The sequence below is a fragment of the Lissotriton helveticus genome (genome assembly GCF_964261635.1).
Source record: "Lissotriton helveticus chromosome 1_1 unlocalized genomic scaffold, aLisHel1.1 SUPER_1_unloc_13, whole genome shotgun sequence".
In the NCBI taxonomy this organism is placed as follows: domain Eukaryota; kingdom Metazoa; phylum Chordata; class Amphibia; order Caudata; family Salamandridae; genus Lissotriton; species Lissotriton helveticus.
In genome coordinates this window covers 1,406,327-1,429,985 of record NW_027611652.1, presented here as the reverse complement: position 1 = coordinate 1,429,985, position 23,659 = coordinate 1,406,327, and the positions used below count along the sequence as shown (strand labels likewise).

Below are 23,659 nucleotides of genomic sequence, written 5' to 3'. Positions count from 1 at the left end.
CCACAATGCGAGTAATCAGAGACGCAGTATAGTTTAAAATGTTTATTTCAACTAAAGCGCTCTATGGTGCAGTGCACAAGCCAATACTAGCAGCAGAATGCATAAACACAATATAGTCAGCATTGTTACAATTCCATAGAATACAAACGGGGATGTCATGTTATAAACAATTATGGAAAACGACTGAACAACTTAACCACCCTCCCCGTGACAAGAGATAGTTTATTATAAAATATAAGACCTCTGGGCTTTTTCAGCAGACCCCATACCTCAAGGCCTAGATTCAATGTTCACATCGCAGGACAAACACGGGTCTTCTCTCTGGAAAGGTGTCTCTCTGTGTGTGTGAAAACATCTTGTGTTTGCAATATTAAAGTACACGATTTCCAGAGGTGCAGCTGTGTGAAGCCTATTATGTCTAGGTGCGAGGGACAGATCAGAACAGAATAACAAGGGGCATTGTTGTTTAACCTTGAACATCATGTGCAGACTAAACCTCAGAGCACAGCAAAGAACGTGCAAAGCAGACAGTTCTCATGTGTAAAAGGGGCACAAATAAGGATTGCGAAATAGATGCTTGCAGTGTCGTGCTCAAAAGCAGGTTCATGGCAGAGAAGCTCATGTTAATTTAGCAATTGTCGACAATGGACCTATAAGCCTTACTACACTTCTGTTTAATGCTCGGAAGCCCACCTGCTCCTGAATCGCTAGAAGCCTCTGAGCTGTTTTCATTTGTCTTCCGCCTGAGTTATTATCTTGTATTACTGCGTCCCATACGAATTGGTCCTCCTCCGTATCAATATCTTTAGATGAACTCCAGAACATATTTGATTTGAAGTCCCTGGTAATGATCAGGCTGTTGGTATGCTCTTCCGTTATAATTTTCTCAAGCTCCTTCAGTTGCTGGGTGCCTTTAGTTCTTTCACACGGGTGTAAATAGAGATTTATGAAGATTATCTGGTCATTTTTATCCTCCCCCTGTAAAGTGATTCTGAGCACTTGAATGGCGTTTGGAGGTGCTAAGCTCTGCATCATTGGCTCCGTACCATAAATGCTCCTTGTAGAGCTGTATGTAGCACGGCCTCCCTTGCTGTGGCCGAGTTTGGCACATTTAATAGCAGGTAGGGAAAGCAGATTTAATCTGTGTAATGCTGGTGGTGATTCGCACCAAGTTTCCTGGAATGAAATAGAACACTGGGACTTTAGAGACCACCCTTTTATTAAGAAAAGCAAAACTACGAGTCCCATAAGCAATAGTGATGGAAGGTGTCTAGCATGCTCTGGGACGACAGCTGATTCAGTATATCATGTTTTATTTTTTCAGTATTTGACACAATATTGAATTTGTAACCTTTGTTTTTATGGTTATGATTCACCAGAATACGAAAAACATGCTGTTTCTTTTATTTTCAAGGTCGATTATGTAATAGTCACCAGCTTGGAAGCCCTGTTCATTCTTCAGTGTTTGTCATTGATCTCCAGCGTGTGGCTAGTTTGGGTCAGCCCCCTGCATCGATCTTGATAACTTGCACAGGTAGGGACCCTGTAGCAGCAAAATTATATCCCGACTGTTGTCTTTCAGAAGTGCGCTCTGAGGAAGGTATCCTGAAACAAAATATTTGTGTGCTCTCTCTCCAACTTCAAGAAGCTAGAATCTTCCCAAATCTGTGAGAATAAAATCAAATTGTCATTTTTGTGAAAAGCCTGCCACTGTCTGCTATGTACATTTGTTCAAATAAATCACAACACATCCATAGCTGCCAAGGTTTCTGATTGCTATGTGTGACATTTTCAGAATTTCAGTGTAATTCTGAGTGACATTTCAACGAGTATGAGTGACACTTTCTCTTGTGCGAAATCAAGCAATGAAGTTGAGGGAAAATATCAATATTAGAACTTACGCCCATTTGAGCAATGGGAAACTAACATCTTAAAACTGCTGCAAAGCAGCAAAAATGTTAGAGCTTGACATCATGGTTTTAAGTGGGATAAAAAAAGTTGGGTCTCTAAAACGGGCATGCTTGGCCTATGTGACTAAGCGTATGGCTTAAACACAAACTACATTTCTCCACTAGCAGCACTTTGGTGGAAGAATTACTTCTAAAACTATTTTATTGCCAGCTTATATCTCACTCCACACCTGGGGCGGAAACATGCATGGTGCCATCACAACAGAAAGCCCGTCTTCAAGCAATGCTTACAAATTCCTGCAGTGTTACGGTGGTAAAAAGATTCCCTCTTAACTACTATAACCTGAAACTCTTCTCACGAAAATGAAAGAATGAATGAACATGTCAAGCTCACAGGACTTTAAGGGCACTCCTATTCACCATTGAATTCAGCTGGGAGACGTACAGATGCCACCAACTGGAAACTATAGCACTCTAGCAAATCCCCTTGACATAAAAGAACAATTTACTGCTAAAACCAAAAACCGCAGGGAGGGTAATCCAAAGGGGAAATCAGACTTTTTTTTACGTATTTGTAAAAGGCAATAGGGCTCAGTCTATTAGAATACTGGCTAACAAAAAGTTACCAATCATTGGAGTCAAGTGGCATTTATCTCACTTGCTCGAGGTGTTTAAAATATGTGCAAATGTAGAGGTGCTGATTTGAAATAATAAAACTGTGTGCCTTAAAAAACATGAACTATCCAGGGTTTAGCCTGGAAAAGCAACGCATTGTCTTTTATGTCTCATTTTATGCACTTGACTATTGCGGTAATATTGGCCTCATTCATAACCCCAACAAAGAGTAATTTAAATAAAAGATTGTCAAACCTCGGTCCGAGAGTGCGGCGAGTTCGTATCAGAAAGGCTTGAGTGCTATTGTCACTCAGTCTAGTGACTTAAACGGCTGGTAATATGCAGCGTGTAACAGCATCACCTCAAAAAAACCAGGAGGGCTGCAGCAGAAGCGAGTGCGTGTCTGTTATGCTGGCGAAAGACAAGCGGAGTGTGTAAGCAGTTCTGGCTAAAAAATGCTTTCATTTGTCAAACCGCTCATTAAGTAGCAGATTATAAAGCTTTTTATTTTCTAAATGCCAGTCTTTTCCGAAAACGGAGAGGACCACTGGGTGGGGTGCTGATATGCTGCAAAGGTCATGCAGCTTTTCAAGAGTTATTGCTATAAATTCAACTATGGGAAGTATTTCCAGTACTGATTTACAGCCGAAAGTTCGAAAAGTCATTTTAGGATAAACAATGTTTGTCACGCAATAACAATCTGTACGATAATGCTCCTCAAAAGGTAATAATTTAAAATTAATCTGCAGAGCCTTCTCTGTGGATTGTATCAGTGATGTTTCCGACTGAAACACAGGAGCATTACCTCAGGGCCTCTCTCCCACGCCGCGGCCACTGCAACAGGGGCAATACATTACGTCTCTCTCAGCGATAATTTAAATGGGCACGGCCCGGGGGCCAGAAACTTTTAACATAACTGCTGACAGCACACGGAGGCCTGTGTGAGCAGTAGGCAGCGCTGAAGCTCTCCTTTGCGGGCCGAACACCATATTTGCAGCGCTACCGCAAACCATAGCCAGCCACCGTAATCCTCCCACAACAACTTCCCGCTCTGGCACCCCCCTTCCGTGGCGCCAATGTGCCTCACAAAACTGGACTGGTCCGTCCCGGATGTCTAGGTAGTAAAGCCATGATTGGCAATAACTCAGCGTGACATCAGGCTTCCTGATAGACGCACAGCGCCGTAAGAACCAACAAATGAAACATTGTAGCAACAATCTTGCTCCCAGCAGCATTAGCGCAGCCACGAGCCCCAAGCCTACCGGAGCAGCGTGCGCATGCCACTGACGCCGCTCTGCCAGCTACCACACTAGCCCATATCAGTTTTAGGCAGCAACAGCTGAGCCACTCTACAGATTATGCATGATAATGCATTTCAGTGCGGTGATGCGGAGCACCACTCTGAAATGTGTTAATATAACGCCTAATGCGTGATACTTGGCAGGACTGCACATCAGAAGGCCCACAAATCTATCATGCATTTAATGCGAAAATACCAATAGGCCAAGCAAACTAACAAGTGACAATTGTCTTTGCAATGGACGAGAGCATCCACCCAAAAGAAAGTTGGAGTCTAGAATACTAATGCTACAATATGTATTTTTATACACTTTTCTCCTAATACAAGTCAATGAAACGAACATGTGATGGAAACAGTTACTAAAACGACACTAATGAGTATGAGGCAGGGTCTTTTCTCAAGAAGAATGTGAGAAGTTCTTGAGATGCAGATAAAAGATACACAGACAAGCTGCAGAACCATTATTTACGAAAATAACACTTCTGATTACCAATATTCAGTTTATTACAAGATGCAGGAAAGTGTGCATGAAGCTTTAAATAAATTGTTTCTGGGCCCTAACAGAATTATGTAACTTTGCAGCCATATTAAGGTGAACAAGCACATCAAATTGATATAAGATCACTGTAATTTGGTTATGTGATATATCAATGCATGTTATGGCATTAATTTGTAAACAATTATTGGTATTAAGGCCGCAAGTATATGCAGTTACGCAGTCTCAATTCCTTCTTCCTAGAGGCCACCACTGCTGCTAGCCAGCTGCATTCAGCAGTGCCTCCTGTGACCTGAAATCCTGCATTTAAGCAGTACCTGTTAGAAGGGCCGATCCCAGGGGAGGCCAGAATATGTACCTGACCACCCTGTGACCCACCTCTCCTAGGAACACAGCCGAGCACTGGCGGGGGACCCTCAGGGAGAGGATCTCGAATCTAGGATCGCACACGCTGCGCTAGCACCACTCGACAAAGGAACACCACACCGTAGGATTTAAGAGAACGTAATCTTTATCTCTTCAAGTAAATGGATCTTTATGATCTGCAGATTCTTATGTACAGCAGAGCAAGGGCTCAAAGAGTCTCTGTAGGGGTTAGGGTAGCGGGACAGTCTTAAGGTTTCAAAGTCAATGCGGGTGCGTATCTGGCGCACCGCTCTCAATCCTTGAGCTGGGGGATACGGGGTGATCTTGGGTCCAGCCGCACCAGGATAGTCTCTGAGCCGCGATCGAATCAGCAGGGCTCGGGAGTTCTCAACGTTGCAAGGGAGCCGCGACAGCGTCAGCAGGGCTCAAGTGGTTCTCGAGTAGAAGTCCTTCTCTGCTCCGTAGGAGCCGCGACGAGGTCAGCAGGGCTCAGGTGGTTCTCTTGGTTGCAGGGGAGCCGCGACAGCGTCAGCAGGGCTCAGGTGGTTCTCGAGTAGAAGTCCTTCTCTGCTCAGTAGGAGCCGCGACGAGGTCAGCAGGGCTCAAGTAGTCCAGGATACAACTGATTTGATTGTCCCAGAGCAACCCTTGATATAGGACTGCTCCCCTTTGATGTCCGGAGTCCTCGCAGGCAGGGGTCTTAGCACTTGGGGGCTGGTTGTTGTGGGTTCCGCCTTGGCGGCCTCTTTCATCCTTTCAGGTTGGTTCTGGAGGGATCCCAGACACGCAGCAGGCCTGGAGCCAGCCACCCGGGAGGCCGGATGGGTGATCGAAACCCACTCTCGAGAGGAGGTGGGAGGTGTGATCGAGCTACTCCTCCCTCCTTTGCTCACAGGGAGCGCTCTACCCCCTGGCCGGGTATGGCGCCGAGGCCGAGGTCGGCTGGGGCCAGGGCGGCCATCTTAGGTGCAGGAACATGGGCATTGGCCTCGGGTACCAGGGAAATGGAGGGAGAGGACGGGGAAGCCCAGTGTCGGGGATGTGGGTCATGGAGGGAATGGCCGGGTGAATCAGGGTCATGGGGAGTTGCACGGGTCAGGAGGGGTCACTATGGGCCCGGGCGGGCCACGCCACGAAGCCGGGTCCAACACGCGTCACCCCCAGCTGAAGGTCGGGGAGAACTACCCATCCTCTTGGGGGTTCTCCTCGCTGAGGCGGAAGAACCTGGAGAGGCCGTCAGCGTTGACGTGGTCGGTACCAGGGCGATGCTCGACGGTGAAGTCCATCCCCTGGAGGGAGATTGACCATCGCAGCAGTTTGGGGTTTTCTCCTCTCATGTGCATGAGCCACCGTAAGGGTTGATGGTCTGTTTGTACTCGGAAGTGGGTTCCGAACAGGTAGGGTCAGAGTTTCTTGAGGGCCCAGACTACTGCGAACGCTTCTCGTTCGATGGTGCTCCATCTCTGTTCTCGGGGCAGTAACCTTCTGCTAATGAAGGCTACGGGCTGAGCTATGCCTTTCTCATTGAGCTGGGACAGTACGGCCCCGATGCCATGCTCTGAAGCGTCGGTTTGGACCACAAACTCCTTTGAGTAGTCCGGGGCTTGAAGCACGGGGCAGTACACATGGCGATTTTTAAGGCGTCGAACGCCTCCTGACAGGAGGGGCTCCACTGCACGCGCTTGGGCTGCTTCTTGGACGTCAACTCTGTGAGGGGACCCACTATGCTGCCGTAATTCTTTATGAACCTCCGGTAGTAGCCGGTGAGGCCCAGGAAGGCTCGGACCTCGGTTTAGTTGGTGGGCGGTTCCCAGGCCAGGATGGCATCGATCTTCGGCTGGAGAGGGGCGACCTGCCCGCTTCCGACCTGATGGCCTAGGTAGGTCACTGACCCCTGCCCAATCTGGCATGTGCTAGCTTTCACCGTCAAGCCGGCCTGGCGCAGGGCCAGCAACACCCTCCGGAGGTGCAGGAGGTGCTCGTCCCAGTTCGAACTGAAGACCGCAATATCGTCCAGATATGCGGCGCTGAACTCTTTCAGCCCGGCCAGGACTCGGTTCACCAGTCTCTGAAAGGTGGCTGGGGTGTTTTCCATCCCGAACGGCATCACTCGAAAGCGATAGTGCCCGTCCGGGGTGGAGAAGGCGGACCGTTCCTTGGCTCCTTGGTGAGCGCAATTTGCCAGTAGCCGCAGGTCAGGTCAAAGGTACTCAGGTAGCGTGCAGACCCCAGGCGGTCGATGAGCTCATCTGCGCGGGGAATGGGGTGGGCGTCTGCTCGGGTGACTGCGTTGAGCCCCCGGTAGTCCACGCAAAACCGAAGTTCGGGGACAGCACCAGGGGCCGTGGCTTTCAGGACCAGTACCACCGGGCTGGCCCAGGGACTGTCGGAGGGCTCGACCACTCCTAGGGTGAGCATTTTTGAGACTTCGGCCTGGATGCAGCTCCGGACTCGGTCAGGCACCCGGTAGGCTCTGTGTCGCACCGGTGGGCTGTCTCCGGACCAGTCGGTGACCTTGGGGACCAGAGAGAACAAATCAGTGAACTGCCCCAAGAGCCGGCGGCAGTCTTCGCGTTGCTCAGGAGTGAGGGAGGGAGAAAGGCTCACTCCGTCTACGGAGCCATCCTTCTCTTTGGCACACATGAAGTCAGGGAGAGGCTCCGTTTCCTCTTCTGCTCCATCGTCGGTGGCCAAGAGCAAGCTCAACTCCGTCCGCACAAAGTGAGGCTTGAGGCGGTTCACGTGGAGGACCCGAAGGGGGTTCCGAGGGGACTGGATGTCCACCAAGTAGGTCACTTGGCTCTTCCTCTCCACGACCTTAAAGGGCCCGGTCCATTTGTCTTGGAGGGCGCAGGGTTTCACCGGGGACATCCCCCAGACCTGCTGGCCCGGTTGAAACTCGACCAGAGTGGCATTCTGGTCATACCAGCACGTCATCTCCTCCTGACTTGCCTCGAGGTTGGCTTCGGCCAGCGCTCGGAATTTCCGGGTTTGATTTTGGAGGGTTAGGATGTATCGGAACACATCTGGAGGTGGGTCTCGGGGGGCCATCTCCCACCCCTCCTTGACCAAGCTGAGGGGCCCCCGGACGGGATGCCCGTACAGCAGCTCAAATGGGCTGAACCCCAGGGACTTCTGGGGGACTTCCCGGTATGCGAACAAGAGGCAGGGGAGGAGGACGTCCCACTTACGCCGGAGGGGCTCTACTAGGCCCATGATCATCCCCTTCAGTGTCTGGTTAAACCAGACTAGGCCATTTCCTTGGGGATGATACGGGGTGGTGAACTTGTAGGACACTCCACATTGTTGCCACAGGAACATCATGTATTTGGAGATAAAGTTCGTGCCGCGGTCACTCACGACCTCGCGGGGAAAACCTACTCGGGAGAAGATCCCCATCAACGCTTGGCCCACCATGGGTGTCAAGGCGATGCTCACGAGGTTCCTGTTGTTTTCTTCTTAGCGACGCAAGCTCCCAACTTCCTCGTGGATCAACCAGTTAGCAAGATTAGGAACTCTTAACCAACCAATTAACCCCTAAGGGTAATGGAAAGTGGACAGAGAAAACAATGCACACACTGGATCTCTTCTAGAGATGTCAGCGAAGTTCTCTCTCTTGAAGTGTTCAGGGTTTCTTCTTCTTGACTTCTTATTGTGTCACTGAATTACATATAATCACATTATCAATATGTACCTTACTTCCTATATGAAATACATCTAATACAAATGATTATCTTTACACATACCATTCTAGAGATAGCCCTTTCAGACACTTCATAAAATTGACAGGAGGTTTTTAAAGTTTCTTAACCTTTAAAACAAATGCAAGATGTCATTAGTAAAGAGAAATATCAAGTTTGTATGAACGTGGGTTAATTATTAGTAATGGTTAGAAAACTCAACACATCACACTAGCTTACCTTGTCAATGCTAGCTGAAATCTTTTACATGGGGTTATGTTTTAAAATAAGAAGAAAAAAAAAAGAAAAGATCATACTAACTCCTAACTCTAGGAGCTCTAAATAAACACAAAAGTATTTTCTCCTGAATACATTCAAATTTCTAACAATAATACCAGGTACATGTGCACATGTGATTATTAACTGTTCTTCTATAAAGACCAGAACATTAATAGATGGAAAGGTTACAGAATCCTTTGCAATTATACTCTTCTTTAATGCAGGGGGATTTTTATTTAGCAGTTTCAGTCACTTTCTAGCCCCTCATAAACAGCGTTCTTAAGTTAGTTATAGTCTATGCTTTTTGTTGTTCGAATTTCCAAAAATATCACAAGTCTTATCCAGAATTATCCCACAAAAAACGAGATCGTTTGCCAATGTTTATCAAAAACGGAATTGGTTTTACCAATGGTTGTTGACCTTCAGGTTAACCCGGTATGCTCTCCTTACTATCTTTTCAGGAAGCGGATGTCCAGCAGTGGTTGAGAACCGGAAGCCAGGCGAGGAATGATGCTGTTCTCACGCAACCGCTGAAGTCAGGAAATCCCTCTGGACGTCACGGAAGAAGCTTCATCAGGTAAGTCAAAATATCCTCGGGGACCGGGAATAAGAAGTCGGAAAAAACGGGAGAGAGGAGGAGGGAGGAAGGAGGGAAGTCCGGGCGAGTTAGAATCTGCTGCGAGGAAAGGAGGAGAGGGTTGTCTGGGCGGGTCAGGTTCTGTTGCACAGGAAAGCTCGTGGAGATGCCGAATGACACCAAGCGAAGCGTCTCCTAACATGCAGGCAGCGTTTAAATATTTTTTTCGTTCTGGGCGTTGGCTGTCTCTGCACGTGTTTGGAAAAGAACGTTATGCAAAGTTTTACAATGTGAGGATGAATTGTCCAAAACGTTAGGCAGGATGTACCTAGCACAGGAAATAAACAAGCATTGCCAAGATCAATGACCAACTACAAACAAGCAATGCTAAACACAAATCGTCCAATATTAAGAAATATACAACATTTGATTGCCTGATGTTTTACAGATGTACAAGAATGTATCCTAATTAACAGCTGCATGTGCTCTCATGACAGTTATCCCCCCAAAGGTCGTCTTACAGACCATGGTTTCTGTGGATGAAGGGCATGAAACAAACGGACCAAACGGGGAGCGTGTACATTAGTTTCTGGTTCCCATGATCTTTCTAAGGAGTCATATCCCTTCCAAGCAATCAAATAAAACAAACGACCCCGAATGCGCTTTGCATCTAGAATTCTTTCAACCTCATATTCAACATGATCCCCAACTATAACAGGAGGAGGTGGATTATCTGGTCTGGTGTCTGGATCATAGGGTTTTAATAGAGAAACATGAAAAACAGGGTGAATTGAATACTCTTGAGGTAAAGTCAATTTAATTGATATTGGATTTACAATAGTTTCCACAGGGAAAGGACCAATAAATCGAGGTTTTAATTTTCTTGGACCTTCCATCTGGATATTCTTGGTCGATAACCAGACCAAATCTCCTAATTTATACTGGGGTCCTGGTATCCTATGAAGATCTGCTGACCTTTTCATCTTTTCTTTGTTCTTTGCTAATGATCTTCGAACCTGTTCCTGAAATTTTTGCAAATTAGTTAATCTTTCATTAACTGCTGGCATATCTGATGTTTTGTCTGGCATTATAATTGGTAAAGTTCTGGGGTGTTGGCCGGTAACAAAATAGAAAGGTGAGCAGCCCAGAGCTGAATGCACAGAATTATTATACGCAAATTCAGCCAAAGGTAAAGCTTCATCCCAACTAGAAGACATTGTATTAGTTAAGCAACGTAGACTTTGTTCAATATATTGATTGACCTTTTCGGTTTGACCGTCCGTCTGAGGAGGAAAAGCGGATGACAAGGCTACTTCAATCCCCAATTGGTTATTAAGTTGTTTCCAAAACTTGGAAACAAATTGGGGACCTCTGTCTGAAATAATTTTTTGTGGCCAACCATGAAGTTTGATTACATTAGTCAAGAAGATGTTACTTAATTCTTGGGCCGTTGGTAGTTTAGTTAGAGGAATGAAATGTCCCATTTTAGAAAGGAGATCTACTATTACAAGTATTGTGGTAAAACCATGAGACTTAGGTAGATCTGTAACAAAGTCCATACTAATAGTATGCCATGGAAATGGTGGAATTGTAAAGGTTGTAACAAACCCATTGGAGGGGTATATAACGATTTTTGTCGTGCGCAAGTAGGACAGGTATGAACATAGCGACGTACGTCCTTGCTTATGTTCTTCCACCAGAAATGTCCCTGACATAGGTCTAATGTTTTGTTGGTCCCTGGGTGAGCAGCTGCAGCAATGCCATGATTCCATTTCATTATTAGTTCTCTCAGGTCTTCAGTTGGAATGAACAGCTTTTTTTAAAGAAAAAATAACCATCCTTAATAGTAGCATGTTTTTGAGAAAGCCATTGTTGACGATTTAGTTTTTGTGTTTCTTTTATTAGTATAGACAGAAAATCACCAGAAGTACTCTCTGCGCAAACCTTTTCTGCGGGTATGATACTCTGTAATTCCCCACGTTGCTCGTTATTTTTATCACAAACCAATTGGGAAAGAGTATCTGACAACAGTTGTTTTGCCCCGGGGCGGTAAGTAATTACGAAATCAAATTCACAAAAAAATTGCAGCCAACGCATTTGCCTTGTTGTAAATGCTTTTACTGTGGAATAAAACTGCAAATTCTTATGATCAGAAAAAATAGTTATTGTGTGTTTTGCCCCTAAAAGATGATGTCTCCACTCCTGGAAAACGGCTTTGATTGCTAATAGTTCACCTTCAGCTATAGTGTAATTTTGTTCTGCAGGTAACAATTTTCTAGAGAAAAAGGCTATTGGATGTAAACAGCCTGTAGAAGCATCTTTTTGTAATAAGACTCCACCTACGGCAGTCTGTGAAGCATCTGCTTCCACAAAATAAGGTCTATCTGGATCTGGATGCACCAGAATTGGTGCCGTGGTGAAAGCTTCCTTCAAGGTCTGAAAAGCGGCTTCTGCATCAGCATTCCAATGAAACTTTTTCCCTTTTTGTAACAATTGAGTAATCAGCGCAACAATATTGGAAAACTTCGAAATGAAGCGCCGATAGAAGTTCGTGAATCCTAACACTCGTTGAATTTCTTTAACTGACGTTGGAGCTGGCCATTCAAGAATTGCATCAACCTTTTTTGGGTCCATTGTGATTCCTTCAGGAGTTAGCCAATATCCTAGGAGCTCAACTTTTGAGGTGTTAAAAACACATTTTTCTAATTTTACAAATAGAGAATTGTCTCTCAGCTTTTGAAGCACGGCTTAGACATGTTCAGTATGTTCCTCAGAATTTTTTGAGTAGATCAGAATGTCATCGATATATACAATAACGCAAACGTCCAGCAATTCTTGCAGGACCTCATTAATGAAATACTGAAACGCCGCTGGAGCGTTACAAAGTCCAAATGGCATTACTGTATACCCAAAAAGACCAAATTTAGTACGGAAGGCAGTCTTCCACTCATCGCCTTCCTTTACGCGAATTAGATGATAAGCTCCGCGTAAGTCTAGTTTTGTATAAATACTTGAACCTTTCACCTGATCTAACAATACTGGGATCAAGGGCAATGGGTACCGATTTTTAATCTTTGCCTTGTTTACTGCGCGAAAGTCTATGCAAGCCCTGAGATCACCTGTCTTCTTTGCTACGAAGAAAAGTGGCTATGAGACTGGTGAAGTGGAATGTCGAATAAATCCGAGCTCTAATAGTTCATCAAGATAAGAACGTAAGTACTGATTTTCTGGTTCAGTCAGCGCATATATGCGACTGCAAAGCAATTTAGCTCCTGGAATCAGATCGATTCGACAATCGTAAATCCTGTGAGGGGGTAATTTGGTAGCCTTAACTGGATCAAATACATCAGCATAATCCAGGTATTCCATGGGAATGGTACTATGAAGTTCACAATTTGACGCAGCACAATACAAAGGCATTACAGGATCTTTTGTTTCTTGATAACAGTGACGCTTACAATATGATGAATCAAAGGTCACAGTGCGTTTGACCCAGTCAATCTTAGGATTGTGAAGTTCAAGCCAAGGAATTCCTAAGATGACTCCAAAGGTAGGAGTATCAATAAGATCAAAAGTGGTTAACTCAGTATGACCATTATCTGTTACCAGAACCAGAGGTGTAGTATGAAACTGTATTAATCCTGAAGAGAGTGCTGAACCATCAACAGCTCTCACAGGCTCAGGTTCTTTCTCTGGGACTTGTGTCAAATTTAATTTTTGAGCCAATTCCAAATTAAAAAAAATTCCTGTAGCTCCTGAATCGATAAGTATGGGAATACTGTGCCTTTGTTGGTTTGACAATATCAAAATAATTCTCACCGTAAAATGTCTAGGTATATGGTTAGTTACACTGGTCGCAAATTGTGAGACCTTTTAACCCAAAATCTCTCGAGGAATCGATCTCCTTTTTCCCCGAGATCATTAGTTTTCCGATATTTGAGAAGATTCAGACACAACCACCATGACTTTCTTTTTGGCTGGTTTAATTGTGCAATCTTTGGCGAAATGGCCAGGTTTGCCGCAATATAAACATAAATTCCCCTTTCGCCTTCGATCTTTCTCTTCTTGAGTAAGGGGTCCTTTGATTCCTCCTATCTGCATAGGTTCAACTTGAGCATTTTTGTCTTCACTATCCATTCGTTCAGATTTAAAATGTAAATGTCTAATGTCAGCTCTTGGTCTTTCACTTTTTCTTTCACCTAATCTATGATCTAGTTGTACAACCAAATCCTGAAAGTCTGTAAAGTCGTTTGGTAGCTCAACTATGTGAGCCAGAGAATCTTTTAAATTATCACTCAGGCCGCTGTAAAATAGTGATATTCTCTTTTCCTCGGGCCATCTGGTTTCAGCCAGCAGCCTATTAAAATTAGTGACATATGAGATTAAATCTTTTGAGCCTTGTCGAAGATTCAAGAGTTCGTTATCAGATGCCTGTAAAAATACATGCTTAGCAAAAAGACTAGACATTGCTGTTTTAAAACCTTTTAGATTATGAATTAGAGGATCATCTGAATCCACAAGAGGCATGGCCCAATTTTCAGCAACTCCCGCTAATTAAGATATAATAAAAGCTACCTTGGAAGTATCTGTATTGAAAATTTATGGTTTGCACATGAAATGCAACTGACACTGACTCATAAAGGTATTGTAGCGATTACTATCTCCTGTGAACCTTTCAGGGTTGGCTAGAGGAACAGGGTGAGGGGTTACTACAGTGACCTGCACTGGTTGATTAGTCTGTCCTGAAGAAGTCTGAGAAGGAAAAGCAGAAACACCGAATTTAGGAGGGGTCAGGACTGGGCGTCTATCTTCTGCTGACTCTCGCCAAGTTGTAAAACCTGCTTTAGTTTTATCTAATTCATGTCTAAGGGATTGATTTTCCTGACGCAGCTCCTGCATTTCAGCAGTCATATTCTGAAGTAACTGTACTAACTGATTTTCATCCATAATGAATGGTTCCCTAATAGTTGCGACACCAGAAGGAAACAAGTGAGTGTGTGGCTTCGCTTTCTGTCAAGGCGATGCTCACGAGATTCCTGTTGTTTCCTTCTTAGCGACGCAAGCTCCCAACTCTCTCGTGGATCAACCAGTTAGCAAGATTAGGAACTCTTAACCAATCAATTAATCCCCAAGGGAAAGGGGAAGTGGACCGAGAAAACAATGCACACACTGGATCTCTTCTAGAGATGTCAGCGAAGTTCTCTCTCTGGAAGTGTTCAGGGCTTCTTCTTCTTGACTTCTTATTGTGTCACTGAATTACATATAATCACATTATCAATATGTACCTTACTTCCTATATGAAATACATCGAATACAAATGATTATCTTTACACATACCATTCTAGAGATAGCCCTTTCAGACACTTCATGAAATTGACAGGAGGTTTTTAAAGCTTCTTAACCTTTAAAACAAATGCAAGATGTCATCAGTAAAGAGAAATATTAAGTTTGCATGAACGTGGGTTAATTATTAGTAATGGTTAGAAAACTCAACACATCACACTAGCTTACCTTGTCAATGCTAGCTGAAATCTTTTACATGGGGTTCTGTTTTAAAATAAGAAGAAAAAAAAAAGAAAAGAGCATACTAACTCCTAACTCTAGGAGCTCTAAATAAACACAAATGTATTTTCTCCTGAATACATTCAAATTTCTAACAATAATACCAGGTACATGTGCACATGTGATTATTAACTGTTCTTCTATAAAGACCAGAACATTAATAGAAGGAAAGGTTACAGAATCCTTTGCAATTATACTCTTCTGTAATGCACGAGGATTTTTATTTAGCAGTTTCAGTCACTTTCTAGCCCCTCATAAACAGCGTTCTTAAGTTAGTTATAGTCTATGCTTTTTGTTGTTCGAATTTCCAAAAATATCACAAGTCTTATCCAGAATTATCCCACAAAAAACGAGATTGTTTGCCAATGTTTATCAAAAACGGAATTGGTTTTACCAATGGTTGTTGACCTTCAGGATAACCCGGTAGGCTCTCCTTACTATCTTTTTAGGAAGCGGATGTCCAGCAGTGGGCGAGAACCGGAAGCCAGGCGAGGAATGATGCTGTTCTCACGCGACCGCTGAAGTCAGGAAATCCCTCTGGATGTCACGGAAGAAGCTTCATCAGGTAAGTCAAAATATCCTCGGGGACCGGGAACAAGAAGTCGGAAAAAACAGGAGAGAGGAGGAGGGAGGAAGGAGGGAAGTCCGGGCGAGTCAGAATCTGCTGCAAGGAAAGGAGGAGAGGGTTGTCTGGGCGGGTCAGGTTCTGTTGCACAGGAAAGCTCGTGGAGACGCCAAATGACACCAAGTGAAGCGTCTCCTAACATGCAGGCAGCGTTTAACCCCTTTGCTGCGGCGGCTATTCCGCTGCAGCGCTAAGGGGGCGGGGCGGCGGCACGGCGGTCCGGTGCTCGTGACGGAACCTCTCTGTCACGGCACGTGGGTGAGCTGTGCTTGTGACGGAACGATTCCGTCATGGCCCCGCCCGCTCAATAGAACGCGCCGCGCAGGCGCAAAATCAGCGCCGCGCAGGCGCGGCGGCGGGGCTGTGACGGAACCGTTCCGTCACCAGCACAGCCCACCCGAGGCTCGTGACGGAACGGTTCCGTCACGAGCATGGGAGGGGTTAAATAGCTTTTGGTTCTGGGCGTTGGCTGTCTCTGCATGTGTTTGGAAAAGAACGTTATGCAAAGTTTTACAATGTGAGGATGAATTGTCCAAAACGTTAGGCAGGATGTAGCTAGCACAGGAAATAAACAAGCATTGCCAAGATCAATGACCAACTACAAACAAGCATTGCTAAACACAAATCGTCCAATATTAAGAAATATACAATATTTGATTGCCTGATGTTTTACAGATGTACAAGACTGTATCCTAATTACCAGCTGCATGTGCTCTCATAACAACGTTACGGTGCGGAGGGGGATGGTCTCAGGGTATAAGGTGGTGTGATCCACCAGGACCAGGATGAACCGGTGACCTTGGGAGGTTCTAGGGTCTAGTGGCCCCACAATGTCGATCCCGACCCGCTCGAAGGGGGCACTGACGACAGGGAAGGATTGGAGGGGAGCCTTGCGCGTTCCTCCACTTTTTCCACTAGCCTTGGCATGTGGGACAGGACTTGCAGTGGGCTTCTACGTTCGCACGCATCTTGGGCCAATAGAAGTGCGTAACTAGGTGGTCATAGGTCTTGTCCTGGCCCAAGTGTCCGGCCAGGGGTACATCGTGGGCCAGGCCCAGGAAGAAGTCTCGGAAGCGTAGGGGTACCACCAGCACCCGGGCTGACCCTAGCTGGGCGGACTTCTGCTCGCTGTATAGGAGGTAATTCTCCCAATACACGGAATGGGTTCCAGACTGGTCGCCCACAGCTTGGGCCGCGGCCTGTCGCCGGGGTCCGACCAGGGAAGGGCAAGTGGCTTGCTCCCGGCAGAACACCTCTCGGGAGGGGCCCCCCTCGTGACGCCACTGCGCCAACTCGGGCAGATTCTCTAGCTCAGGGATCTGAGTGGGATCAGGATGCAAAGGTTCGTCATCGGTGACGGGCTCTCCTCCTGGGGAGAGGCCGGTGGGCTCGGTTCGGTCGTCCCTGTTGTCAACGACAGGGAGGTGGCGGGAAGGTTTGGCATCGATGGCCCCGAGGGGGGTTGTCGGGCCGACATGGATCGGGTGGTGGCGCACACCCATTCGGGTAGGCCCATCATGCCCAGGTGGGTCTTGCGCTCAACTTGTCTCCACGGGGAACTTTCTAGGTCATTGCCCAGGAGACAGTCTACAGGTTGGGAGGCTCGGACAGCGACTCGTAACTTTCCTATCACTCCCCCCCCATTCAAATGGTACTAGGGCCATCTTACACAAGCTTTCTGTGTTGTCAGCGAACAGTACTGGGCACAGGACATTCGGGATGATCTGGTCCTCCCTGACTAGGTGACTGAGGACACCTGTGATGCTCGCCCCGGTGTCGCGAAGGGCCTCCACTCGGTGGCCGTTCACCATCACCAGTTGCCGGTATTTCTTGGTGTTATCGGGTAGTGGGGCCCCGGGGATCATCTCTCGGTCTCCTAGGGAGACTAGGGCCATGGCAGCAGGTTCCCACTCTTCGGTGTCCTCCATCTCCTCCCCTAGGGCTACATGGGCTATCTGTCGGGCTGGGGGAGCTGTCGTGGAGGGTCGCGGGGCCATGGGACACTGAAGGTCACTGGCGTAATGCCCGGGCTGCTGGCAGCGGAAACAGGAGATGGTGACCCAGTGCCCACGGTTACCTGGGGGAGCGGAATTGGCTGGTGGGGGTGCTGGAAAGTTCTGGGGTTGGCTTCTGGGGGGGCTACGCTGGGGACCTGACTGGGAATCCCTCTGTCTTCCTTGGTTCCCCCTCCCCTCTGGCGGGAAGATCCCTGATTGTTTCGGGGGTAATCTCCTACGGGGCCCCGGGGGACCCGGGTGTTCACCCAGCGATCGGCCTCGACGGCCAGCTTCCTCGGATCTGCGAGCTTGCTGTCCAGTAAATGCTGGCGTAGTTCCACGAAACAGTTCGCGGACAAATGTTCCCATGCAATGAGGTCGGTAATTTCTTCAAAGGTGGTAACTTTGCTGCCCTTGATCCACCCTTCTAGGGCTCGACTGTAAAAGTTCACGTACTCCGCCCACGTGGTGCCAGGGATCTTCTTGCACTCTCAGAACCGCTGGCGATACATCTCGGGGGTGAGTCCGTATCTCGTGAGGAGGGCCTCTTTCATGTGGCTGTAGGAGGTCTGCACAGAGGACGGCAGATCGAGCAGGGTGTCTCTCCCCTTGCTCAGGAATCGACCCCACAACCCAGCTCCCCAATCCTTCTGTGGAACTCAGTGGGAGGTCATGGCGACTTCGTAGGCCTTGAACCATTGTTGGATATCGTCGTTCTTATAGTACTCTTTCACCACATCCTTGTGGATGTGGACGTTTGGCTCTACCGGGGTAACGGCTTCTCGGTTCCCCGGGGTACGGTTTTCTTCGCTCCAGGCTTTTAGTTCGATCTCCTTCAGGCCACGCTCATGCTCCAGCTGTAGTCTCTTGTCTTCATGTTCCCGTTGGAGGTTCTTCTCTTCCAACTCTCCTTGTACTCGTAGCTGCTCTACCGCTAGCCTCTTTTCTGCTAGCTTTAATTCGCCCTCAATTTTGAGTTTGGCCAACTCTAGCTCATGATTGCGGTTTATTTCTCTGTCCGCTAGCTCTTCTGGGGAGAGGCCCCCATCTGGCGTGCTGCCCCGTACCGGGGCGCTGCTGCCCCGTACCGGGGCACTGCTGCCCACTCTTGGGTTAAGGCCGGGTTCGGTCGGCTGCTCTGCTCCTCCTCCCGACGGGAGGGGGGTTTCCTCGGACTCTACCCAAGCTTGTAGGGCCTTCTGCATGTCTTCCTTCATATTCAGGCCTGTGGTAGCGATTCCTCGTGCTTTGCAGAACTCTTTCAACTCTTTGTGTGTGTACTCTTCCAGTCGTTCCGCATGGAACGTGGTACTCGCGTCGGCTTCCGTTTAACTCTTGGTGTTTTTTTCTGCCATCTTTGTTCGGTAGTGCGTCAGCCGCTTACTGTACGATCTCTAGATTATGGGCTCGGATCCCACCGCTGCCACCAATGTTAGAAGGGCCGATCCCAGGAGAGGCCAGAATATGTACCTGACCACCCTGTGACCCACCTCTCCTAGGAACACAGCCGAGCACTAGCGGGGTACCCTCAGGGAGAGGATCTCGAATCTAGGATCGCACGCGCTGCGCTAGCACCACTCAACAAAGGAACACCACACCGTAGGATTTAAGAGAACGTATTCTTTATCTCTTCAAGTAAATGGATCTTTATGATCCGCAGATTCTTATTTACAGCAGAGCAAGGGCTCAGAGAGTCTCGGTAGGGGTTAGGGTAGCGGGACAGTCTTAAGGTTTCAAAGTCAATGCGGGTGTGTATCCGGCGCACAGCTCTCAATCCTCGAGCTGGGGGATACGGGGTAATCTTGGGTCCAGCCGGACCAGTATAGTCTCTGAGCCGCGATCGAATCAGCAGGGCTCGAGAGTTCTCAACGCTGCAAGCGAGCCGCGACAGCGTCAGCAGGGCTCAGGTGGTTCTCGAGTAGAAGTCCTTCTCTGCTCGGTAGGAGCCGCGACGAGGTCAGCAGGGCTCAGGTGGTTCTCTTGGTTGCAGGGGAGCCACGACAGAGTCAGCAGGGCTCAGGTGGTTCTTGAGTAGAAGTCCTTCTCTGCTCGGTAGGAGCCGCGACGAGGTCAGCAGGGCTCAAGTAGTTCTCTAGCTGGCCGGGTATGGCGCCGAGGCCAAGGTCGGCTGGGGCCGGGGCGGCCATCTTAAGTGCAGGAACATGGGCATCGGCCTCGGGTACCAGGGAAATGGAGGGAGAGCACGGGGAAGCCCAGTGTCGGGGATGTGGGTCATGGAGGGAATGGCCGGGTGAATCAGGGTCATGGGGAGTTGCACAGGTCAGGAGGGGTCACTACGGGCCCGGGCGGGCCACGTCACGAGGCCGGGTCCAACAGTACCAAAGGTCATCAATGCTTCTAACCAGCTCTGCGATACAAAAGGGGATGATGGACGGAGAGTTTGAGTGAATCAAACACTCACCCCCAGTCAACTGATCTGGGTTTAATCCATCACCATTATTTAGTTCACTCAGCCACCCCAGTTCAGACATGGCTATATGCAAATCAGTCTGATCCTGTGCCTCGTGGGAACAGTCCAGCCCGAACTGCCAAGCCATGTCTTCCTTGGACCGGAAACAAGCATCCTGGGACCGGTTTCAGATTCATAATCCTCATCAGCCAGGCTATCTTGAATCCAGTGGCCAAGTGAACAAGGGACTCACGTCTGAGCTTACCCTGCCACACTTAGGGCGAACAAAGCAATACAAAAGGGGATGATGGACGGAGAGTTTGAGTGAATCAAACACTCACCCCCCAGTCAACTGATCTGGGTTTAATCCATCACCATTCTTTAGTTCACTCAGCCACCCTATTTCAGACATGGCTATATGCAAATCAGTCTGACCCTGTGCCTCGTGGGAACAGTCCAGCCCAAACTGCCAAGCCATGTCTTCCCTGGACCGGAAACAAGCATCCTGGGACCGGTTTCGGATACATAATCCTCATCAGCCAGGCTATCTTGAATCCAGTGGCCAAGTGAACAAGGGACTCACGTCTGAGCATACCCTGCCACACTTAGGGCGAACAAAGCAATACAAAAGGGGATGATGGACGGAGAGTTTGAGTGACTCAAACACTCACCCCCAGTCAACTGATCTGGGTTTAATCCATCACCATTCTTTAGTTCACTCAGCCACCCCAGTTCAGACATGGCTATATGCAAATCAGTCTGACCCTGTGCCTCGTGGGAACAGTCCAGCCCGAACTGCCAAGCCATGTCTTCCCTGGACCGGAAACAAGCATCCTGGGACCGGTTTCGGATTCATAATCCTCATCAGCCAGGCTATCTTGAATCCACTGGCCAAGTGAACAAGGGACTCACGTCTGAGCATACCCTGCCACACTTAGGGCGAACAAAGCGATACAAAAGGGGATGATGGACGGAGAGTTTGAGTGAATCAAACACTCACCCCCAGTCAACTGATGTCTGAACTGGGGTGGCAGAATGGGCTAAAGAACGGTGATGGATTAAACCCAGATCTGTTGACTGGGTGTGAGTGTTTGATTGGTTCGGATGCTCCGTCCATCACCACCCCCTTTTGTACCACTTTGTTCGCCATAAGTTGGCAGGGTATGCTCAGACGTGAGTCCCTTGCTCACTTTGCCAGTGGATTCAGGCAAGCCGGGCTGAAGACGGCTGAAATGCCAGAAACCGGTCCTCGGAAGCTTGTTTCCGGTCCAGGGAAGGCATGGCTTGGCAGTGCGGGCTGGACTGTTCCCATGAGGCACAGGGTCAGACTGATTTGCATATGGCCATGTCTGAACTGGGGTGGCAGAATGGGCTAAAGAATGGTGATGGATTAAACCCAGATCTGTTGACTGGGTGTGAGTGTTTGATTGGTTCGGATGCTCCGTCCATCACCACCCCCTTTTGTACCACTTTGTTCGCCATAAGTTGGCAGGGTATGCTCAGACGTGAGTCCCTTGGCCACTTTGCCACTGGATTCAGGCAAGCCGGGCTGAAGACGGCTGAAATGCCAGAAACTGGTCCTCGGAAGCTTGTTTCCGGTCCAGGGAAGGCATGGCTTGGCAGTTCGGACTGGACTGTTCCCATGAGGCACAGGGTCAGACTGATTTGCATATGGCCATATCTGAACTGGGGTGGCAGAATGGGCTAAAGAACGGTGATGGATTAAACCCAGATCTGTTGACTGGGTGTGAGTGTTTGATTGGTTTGGATGCTCCATCCATCACCACCCCCTTTTGTCTAACCAGCTCTGGTCACTGGTGCCACTCACACCCGACCCCCCTGGACCAGTTCTTCTTTGAGCCTGCTCCAGTCAGTAGTGGCCCCTACAACCTGTTATCATTCTAGCCAACGCAAGTCATTAGGGGTCCCTTGTGACTTGTTATCATGCCATCCAGCTTCAGTCAGTATTGGCCCCCGGGACCTATTATCCTGAAAGCCAACTCCAGACAATAGTGGCCCCTGTAACTTAAATCATGCTAAGATTCAAAACTGGAGGCCATCTCTGCTGCTAACTAACGATTTACAAAAGAGAAGCAGAGGCACAAAGACACCACACATAGCACATGCAGACATAGTGCTGCTTGAATCTGGGAGACCTGCCGGCTTGATCTTTAACACCAGGAGAAACACTCCATCAACTTGAAAAAAATATGACTCCGCCCCCACGTGAGATCAATGTCCTTGTGAATACATGTGACTCATACATAAAAACATATAGGAGGTGGTTTCATACACTGTGGTCAAAAGAGGGAAAACACTCGCCCAATGAGGGTGATGTCATCAACTTCTTGAGAGAAACACTGAGATCAACGCTAACATTTTTAGCGTGGTGTTTGGAAGTAAACTTAAGATTTTCTAAGTTAGCCCAGGGGAGGAATAATTATCTCCGTTCACATGGTGGAAAGCCAAAGACCCGGTACTCACATCATCTATTGGAGAACTTCACCAACGACCTACCCCTTCTCATGTGGCTCGGGAGTGAGGACTTGGAGGTGCTTTTTCGGTTTATAAATCCTCCATTCGGCCCTAATTGGTGACAGGTGGTTCATATGAAGTAGTGAATTGCTGATCAAAGATCGGCAGTGACGGTGTGGGGATTGTGGGCGCCATCTTGTAGTGGGTTAGAAGCCCATGTATCACATGGATTATATATAGCAATTAATGTGACAGGGTTGAAGATCGTTGGAGCGTGCCCAGTGAATGTGGCTCTGATTGCGCCTATGAGGAATCCCATTGTGGAAAGGCAGGCGGCACGGCATGGTTAGTTGCTGATCAAAGGTCAGCAGTGATGGGCTGGGTCTGAGAGGGCCACTGGGTCCTGGTGATTTACCTGATGCTGTTTCTGAGGCGGCTGAGTGTTACATCTTGCTCATGCTTTGCATTTCCCTTACTTAGATTTCCCCATTGCTTAGCCACTGCATCTAATAGAATGTTTGATGACACCTTAGAATGTTTGGTACCTGGCTGCTCTGAGTAGAGGCAGTTGATGGCAGACAGGCTGAGCGAGAGAAGAACTGCTCCTGGTGGGGTTTTTATCATTATATCTATTGATCATTTAACTTGGATTAATCTACAATAAATTATATTTACTTTACATACTGGATTCAAGAACATTATTTGTTACAAATTGGCGACGAGGTACGGAACTGAACTTATGCGTGGAAAGAAGACGGATTTAATGGATAACTACTGCAACCAAGGAACTACTTAAACCGGAAAAGAAAAGGTAAATTTACAGAAACGCCCTGGTTAACCCCACCAGTGTCCCCAGCCATCTGGACAGCCTACCATCCCAGGGCATTGTTTAATTTCAAACTGCGTGATTTGAACTTGAATCTGAAGAATTATAGCTGCATGATTCAATCTGAAGAGTACTATTTTGAAGAGAGAGTCTCCCACTGTTTGCTCTTGAATTTAAGAAGACCTACTTTGACGATATCTAATCTACATGCTACATATGTAACTTTTAAAAATTACTCAAGCCTCTAACAAAGCCAAGTTTCAGCCTGCCGCTGAATTGAGACAGTTTTGGACCTGTGTGTTAAGGATTTTCACATTTGTTTGGACTGTGCAGAAAACTACTAACAAAGAGGAATCTCTAGGCTAATTGAAAGGGAATTGGTTGTCTGTTCTCACCCTGTCTATCAACAGGCAACTGCTGGTAAAATCGGATTTGAGGAAACCTGCACACACCCCAAGCTATTGATTCGCTCACTGAGCCGGTTGCAATTTATGAGAGGCAGCACACTCTTGTTATGAGGATATGTGTTAAAAAAACGGAA

The 23,659-nt window shown here is 47.5% G+C and overlaps 1 protein-coding gene and 1 long non-coding RNA gene across 2 annotated transcripts in view; one reads left to right on the top strand and one right to left on the bottom strand.

Moving 5' to 3' along the window:
* Nucleotides 1–23,659, bottom strand: part of LOC144805523 (uncharacterized) — a 200,942-nt gene that overhangs the window by 85,855 nt on the left and 91,428 nt on the right. The gene's annotated exons all lie outside the window — the stretch shown is intronic.
* On the top strand, nt 1,418–15,350 carry LOC144805531 (uncharacterized). The gene is made up of 3 exons (XR_013605533.1): nt 1,418–1,534; nt 9,108–9,223; nt 15,235–15,350. It is a non-coding gene; the product is annotated as an uncharacterized LOC144805531 (long non-coding RNA).